Source organism: Dioscorea cayenensis, chromosome 15, assembly GCF_009730915.1.
Source record: "Dioscorea cayenensis subsp. rotundata cultivar TDr96_F1 chromosome 15, TDr96_F1_v2_PseudoChromosome.rev07_lg8_w22 25.fasta, whole genome shotgun sequence".
Lineage (NCBI taxonomy): Eukaryota > Viridiplantae > Streptophyta > Magnoliopsida > Dioscoreales > Dioscoreaceae > Dioscorea > Dioscorea cayenensis.
In genome coordinates, this window is record NC_052485.1 from 11,250,063 (window position 1) to 11,257,523 (window position 7,461).

The 7,461-nt window shown below is 39.4% G+C and overlaps 1 non-coding gene across 1 annotated transcript; it reads left to right on the forward strand.

The window, feature by feature from the left end:
* Nucleotides 1-5,143: 5,143 nt before the first annotated feature.
* On the forward strand, nt 5,144-5,250 carry LOC120278327. Its single transcript, XR_005541663.1, has one exon. It is a non-coding gene; the product is annotated as a small nucleolar RNA R71 (small nucleolar RNA).
* Nucleotides 5,251-7,461: the final 2,211 nt, after the last annotated feature.

Sequence of the window (7,461 nt, forward strand, 5' to 3'; positions counted from 1 at the left end):
CATGGTGGAGCACGATAGTGCTCTCCCTGTGATTCCCTCTGGATGGCACTTAGCCCTTTTTATTCAGTAGCTTTGAGAAGAGCACGGTCTAAGCACGATTGTGCTTAGACCTTGTTGAGCCCAAAAAGTCCTTTTTATTGCCCAGATTTAGGGTTTCAAGGTAGATATTATTCGGGAGTTTTCTTCTCCAGCGGAGGAACCTTCAAAGGAACGATGATCAGCAACCACCACTGGAGCTAAGGAGGCAAAGGGTGAGTTAGAGACACCGAGGAATGGAGTTGCCCATTCCATGGAGCTATTGAAGTACATTTGAGGAGATTTTGTAAAGAGGGGGAAGTCTAGATGTCTCTCTTCCTTATGCTTGTCATTCTCTCTCATTTGTATGAATTTATGAGGGGCTGACCATTCCATGGTGTCCCGGGATTGTGAACTATGTTGTCTTTGATACTTTGACTACTTGAGTTCTAATACCCATGGAGTTCTATTGTTTTCTTATTTTTATTCATGTATTTGCATAACTTGGCGTGCTTGATTTGCGTAGATGCTTGTGTAAAACTTGGCGTGTGTGGATTATCGTAGTTGTAATTACCTAGTGTAGTTACAAAACTTGGCGTGTATGAAGCCCGTAGTTATACTTGCAGAACTTGGCATATTTGATAGCCATAGATGCAACATTGCTTTTAAGCACCCACAAGGATCTTAGAATGTACCTTGGTAGGCATTAGACTCAAGTCAGTATCTTAGGCACTTAGGGATCATCCCGGGGCATTGTTCTCTTTTTATTGACACTCAATCCTAGTTTACTTAGTTCTTTCTCCATTTGTTTTGATTCTTGTAGTAGATTAACCTTCATCATCCTTTTAGTTGACTAGATATGAGAGGATCAACTAGTACTAGAAGTCCAGTCGTTAAGGTTCGACCATTCCATGGTGTCCCGGGATTGTGAACTATGTTGTCTTTAATAATTTGACTACTTGAGTTCTAATACCCATGGAGTTCTATTGTTTTATTATTTTTATTCATGTATTTGCATAACTTGGCGTGCTTGATTTGCGTAGATGCTTGTGTAAAACTTGGCGTGTGTGAATTATCGTAGTTGTAATTACCTAGTGTAGTTACAAAACTTGGCGTGTATGAAGCCCGTAGTTATACTTGCAGAACTTGGCATATTTGGTAGCCATACATGCAACATTGCTTTTAAGCACCCACAAGGATCTTAGAATGTACCTTGGTAGGCATTAGACTCAAGCCAATATCTTAGGCACTTAGGGATCATCCCGGGGCATTGTTCTCTTTTTATTGACACTCTATCCTAGTTTACTTAGTTCTTTCTCCCTTTGTTTTGATTCTTGTAGTAGATTAACCTTCATCATCCTTTTAGTTGACTAGATATGAGAGGATCAACTAGTACTAGAAGTCCAGTCGTTAAGGTTCGACAACCCTGAGTACTACTTTATTATCGGTAACGATCCGTGCACTTGCGAAGAGCTCATCATTCATAGTCTCGAGAGAGTTATCATCATTTTTTTGGAATCTCTATGGTCCAAACAATCCAACCTTTGAATTAATATAGATAGTTGATTGTTGATGAGTGCATTCAATATCAACATTTTATATAGCTCTTATATATGGTTTTCTTGTATTTTACCATTCAATTTATATATTAGATGCTACTTTGGGTGTATATGCGTATGTGTGCAGGTTAATAGGTCTTAGGACAATAGAACAAGAATTAGAACAAATTTGATATTAAAAGAATTCATCTACAACTTTTCAGGAGAAACACAGGTATGTTGAGGGTATGCTTCTACCCCGTGTAAATCTCAGGACTTGAAAAAACTATCTGAAGGAAGGAAGCATGGGCACAGAGCCCAGAGCACGCATGGAAGCATTGTCCAGGCATGTATATACTTTATGGCCGTGCAGAAAATTGCATGGAGAATTTTAGAGTTGATGCAAACCCTACACCAACCTATAAAGTGCACGGGTACTAAGCATGACCGTGCTTGTGTCAGGAATTAGTTTTTAAGCCCCAAATTTAGGTTGCTTGGATTTTTTGTGATGACTATTAGATGATTTTCACCACCATCTGATTATGGAAGAGAGCTGAGATTGAGGAGCACCGATTGCAACAAAGCTAAGTTAGCAGAAAGGTCTTCAAAGCATATTTAGGAACATGAGAGAAGCAAAAGGGAGTTTGATGAATTCTTACTTATTTGTTTTCTCTATCTTTTGGTCATCGTGTGAACCTATGAGGGGCAAACCATTCTCCGGTGCCCCGGGCTATTGAACCTTGAGCCGATGTGTATTTGACTTACTCTTTTATAATGATTATGGAGTTTTTTTAGATTCTTCCATGTTAGATCTTGTATTGCAAAATTTGATGTACATGATTACCATAGTTGAGATTGCAAAATTTGATGTGCACGATTACACTAGTTGTAATTGTAAAACTTGATGTGTATGATTGTCATAGCTGCAACATCAATTCTTAGAGCACACATAGGAGTTTAGGATCAAGTACATACCTGGAGATAGGGCTTATGGTGTTGAGCCTTCTAATTTAAGGTTTACCTTTCGGTCCAAAAGATGTATTTGATAGTCATTGTAGAAGAGTCAATACATGTTCCTCTAGAGGATTAGTCCGGTGTACTGCTCCATATCAGTGTTTCTAACTCAGTTTAATTTCCTACTTTTTTCCATCCTCTTTCCACCTTTTTTATTCTTCTTAAGTTCGTAGATTAGAACTTTCCCCAATCTTTGATTCGTAGATTAGTCCCTGTGGATTCAATTGCCAGATTCTTTTTTGGGTACACTTTACTACTGCTTAGGACCCTTGTACTAATGGATACGTAAGGGCGTATCAAGTTTTTGCCTCCGTTGCCAGGGAGTGGCAACTTTTAGGAACATTAGGATTCTAGTAATCTAGCCATTATTTTACTTTGTTTGCTTATATCTTTATTTTCTTTATTTTTGTTTGTTTTGCTAACTTTTCTTTATTCTTTTGAAGGTTATATGAACCGAGGTAGCTCATCTCCATTTACTAGCCCTGATCCAGATATTAAATGAACTTTACATAGGAGATTAAGACAAGTGAACCTTAGAAACACAGGGTCAGTTGAGATCAGTGTTGAGGTAGATCAAGAAGCACCAATGGCCAAAAATCATATTAGTATTTCAAACTATGCAGGGCCAAATTTGGAAGAATCTGGCTCTAGCATCGTTCACCCTCCAGTTGCAGCGAACAATTTCTAGTTGAAGCCCAATTTTATATAGACAGCACAACAAATGTGCCAATTTGATGTATTTCAAGATGAGGATCCCTTATGCTCACTTGAGGAGCTTTCTTGGGATCTGTGATACGTTCATGGCAAACAATATGTCAAAGTATGAGATTCGCATTCAATTGTTCCTGTTTTCTTTACAAAGAAAGGCCAAGTAATGGCTAAGTTCCTTGCTACCAGGATCTATCACTACATGGGCTCTATTAGCTAAGAAGTTCCTCACTAGATATTTTCCACTGGCCAAGATCACCAAGTTGATAAGTGATTTCTCTTCCTACTGGAAGCTAGAGCCCGAGACTCTCTATGATATATGGGAGAGATAAAAGAATATGTTGTGGAAGTGCCCACGACATGGCATTGTTGAGTGGATGCAAATCCAAATCTTTAACAACGGCCTGAATGTGGCAACCAAACAGATGCTTGATTCAGCAACCAGGGGATCATTGTGTAGTAAGAAACCTTAAGCTGCACAAAACTTGATTGATGAGATAGCTACCAATGGGTATCAATGGAGTTCCAAGAGGAACATGCCAATTAAGGCGGCCAGTATCTATGATGTAGACGTCTTAACCACTTTAGCAGATGCTCTTTGGGATGCTGAACTGATTAGTTAGATAATTAAATAATCATCCTGGCGGGTTTGGCCTTTCCTAATTCCAGCTTCTTAGAGATTGCATAAAGCATAAGATTGATACTAACACCCAAGTCTGCCAACTTTCTTCTCAGTTGAATTACCAATTACATAATGAAGAGTAAATCTTTCTAGATCCTTTAACTTCTTTATAAATATTTTCTATAAGAAAATTGAACATTCTTTAGTTAAGACGATTATGGAGGCTTACTCGAGCTTTTTCTTGTTCATGAGTAGCAACTTGATGAATTTAACATACTTGAGTAGTTAAGATAGCTCATTTACAAATGGTATGTTGATGTATAACTTCTTGAACAACTCAAGGAAGCTCTTTAATTAGACTTCAGATTAGTTTTCTTTCAATCTCGTTGGGTATGGAATTCTGGGTTGATAATCCATTACTGGAGATGTTTAAATTATTTTTTCTTGCCATTATCTTTGCCAGCTATCTTTTATTCAGGGTTGTAATTGCACCTTCATCTTGGTCCTTATCTAATTTTTTGTCCACATTTCTACTTATTTCCCACTTCTCAAAGTAATCACTTTGAGTTGTTCTCAAGGATTGGTCTCCGTGTTGCTTGGGAAATTACCTTGGGGTCGCTCGAATAGTATTGGTGTGAGTCCCGCAAGTGCACGGGGTCGTCAAGTAATATCATGTATGCGACACAGGTATTCCATGGGGCAAAGGGGCTACTATTACTTCCCTTTCATCTATTTCCTAGCCTAACACTTTGAATGATAAACAATAATTACAAAAATAGAAAGAACTAACTAGAATAAGATCTGGACTACTACATCACACAATTGGTATACAACGGAGAATCAAACATAGGAAGGGGTGATTTGGATAGTGAATCCCCCTAGGGTTGTCATTGGGTCCTGAATTTAGAATAAAATGTTGAGATGGTAGTTTGGGCCAAGAGACTCCTAAAGTAGGTCAACCTCGATGGTCATGGTGATTAACCCCTAATCCCATACAAGTATTGGGCTAGAATCTCTTCCGCCCAAATCCTCCTATGATTGCATTATGCTTAGAGAAATATCTAATTAGGCTCGATACTCAAACTAGGTCCAACCCTAATGTTCGGAGGGGTACGAAATACTCAATGAGTTGTCAACCTTCTTTGAGGGTTTTACTTCCTAAGGTACCTCTTGCTGCAGCATCAAGTAGTTGCTTCGTGCTTGGGTTCAAACCATGTAGAAAGTATGTATAATCATCCAATCAAGGAACCCATGCTGAGGATATTTCCACATGAGATCTTTGAACCTATCCCATGTCTCAAAAAGAGACTCCAATTCCGTTTGCACAAAAGAGGATATTTCATTCCTGAGCTTCGCAGATTTTTCATGAGGGAAATATCGGGCAAGGAATGCTTTTACCATCTCCTCCCAAGTAGTGACCGATGCTCTAGGTAATGAATGTAACCATTGCTTTACTCTCCCCTTCAAGAAAATGGGAAAGCCCTCAACTTGATGGCATCATCTATAACTCCATTAATCTTGAGCATGGCGCACACTTCCAAGAAATTCTAGATGTAGTTGTTCGGATCCTCATTGGCCAAACCATTAAACTGTGCTGACTACTGTAACATCTGGATAAAGCCTGGCTTGAGGTCAAAACTTTGAGCCGTAATGGGTGGTCGTACAATACTAGACTGTGTGCCAAGAACTACAGGTCTTGCATAGTCTGAGAGTGTCCTCTGCTGCTCATGTTGTTCTTCCATATTATCAGACCCTTCAACTTCTATTTCAGCTTGATTTGTCTGTTCTTGTACAGGTTCTTTTCCCTGTCTATGAGTTCTTCTTCCAATTTTTGGGTCACCTTCAACCAATGTCGAACGGTTGCCTCGGGTCATAACCTGGAGATGCAATCAAAGAAAGAAAAATAAATTAAAACAATGGAAGAATAAGAAAGTGTGAAATAGAATAAGTGATGAATAGATAAGGTAGCAAAGTGCAAATGCTTCCAAAATGCCTATTCCCCGGCAACGGCCCCAAAAACATGACACACCCTTTTCATGTGTGTACCGCAAGTACATGGGTCGTCGAAGTAATAAAAATACCCAAGTAAGTGGGTAGTCGAATCCACATGGAATAGTTGCTCAGAAACACAAGTATTGCTACTTAACTATAGTGAAAACCAAGTAGTGATGTTGATTCAAAGTGTCAATGCAAATGAAAGTAAAGAGAAAAGAGAACAAGCAAGAATAGGAAAGAGAGGTAATCGATGGTAAAATGGGGTACTTGGACAATACTCACACTAGGACTATTGTTCCAAGTGCAAGACTAATATTATGCCTACTAGTTGAAGTTTAATGAGTCGTGGCAATCGAAAGACACACGGTCCCAAACCTAAGGTCAATTATGACTAGCCCTCTACACTATGCCCCGGCGGAAATGAGTACTCTCAATACCCCACACTGTGTGGGACTGCTCGAAGCATTAGGGATGCCAAGTGATCAACCCTATTTTGTAATATAGATCTAACCCTTAGGTCTAGATGAATGACCCTTAGTCACGGTTAAGCCCCAGTAGCAAATATTAGTTCAACACTTCACTGTGTTGCTTGTGCAACTAAGCCCCAGTAGAGTTTATCTCTTGGCAATTCACTCTATCGGAACTGCAAAGAACTCTTGAAATGTGGATATAGGATAAATCACGTCAGAAGGGAAAGGGGACGTTCCGCTACCTCTCGACTCACCCTCTCAACCCTCTTCAACCTCACTAAGTCTAACCCTAATAAAGTTATCATCCCTTCAAAGGATTACCTAGATAGATTATCAACCCTAGTGTCACTCTAAGGGAAAATAAAATCAACAAGCACACGAGATTGAAACTTAATTAAAACATCAATTAAAGGAAACATAATAAGAGTCAATGAAACAAAATCATTTTAAGGTTTACATGTCCAAGCACCTACTTGGGGTTTAGCTCTCCATGGAGCAATACAAAATCAATAATGAGATCGAAAGTAAATGCAAGCAATCCATAGATAAAACCCCCTTGTAGTCAGTATCGATGGTCTTGAGGAGCCGCCTCGTCTTCTCAAAAGGTTCCCTTGTCAAAGCTAGGGCACACCTCGCTGAATTGATGCCAATGAAAGCTCCCCCAATAGTTCTCATCCAAAGAAACTTGATGTCGAATGCCGTAGAACTGCTCCTAAAACCTAGCAAAAGCCTTTCTAAACCCTAGCCGCGCTCGCCCCAAAAGATGGGTAAAAGATAGGAAGAAGATCCCTAAAGAAAACTCTGAAAGCAGTTTTTATAGGGCTGGAATCGGGCATCCACACGGGCGTGTGGAATTTCCATATGGCCGTGTGGATTTTCAGGAATTGTTTTCCTGCACGCTATGAGCAATAATTGCTACAATGATTTTTGCTACTATAAACTGCTACAGTACTTGGCCAGAATTCTCCTGAATTCACTCTTTTCAATGGGCTACATGAATGAGCACACATCCATGCGGTACATCATGTCACGTCTTCAATGAAACCACATTGACGAAGCTCTTGACAATGTTGTATAAGTTGGAACATATCAGTGTGAC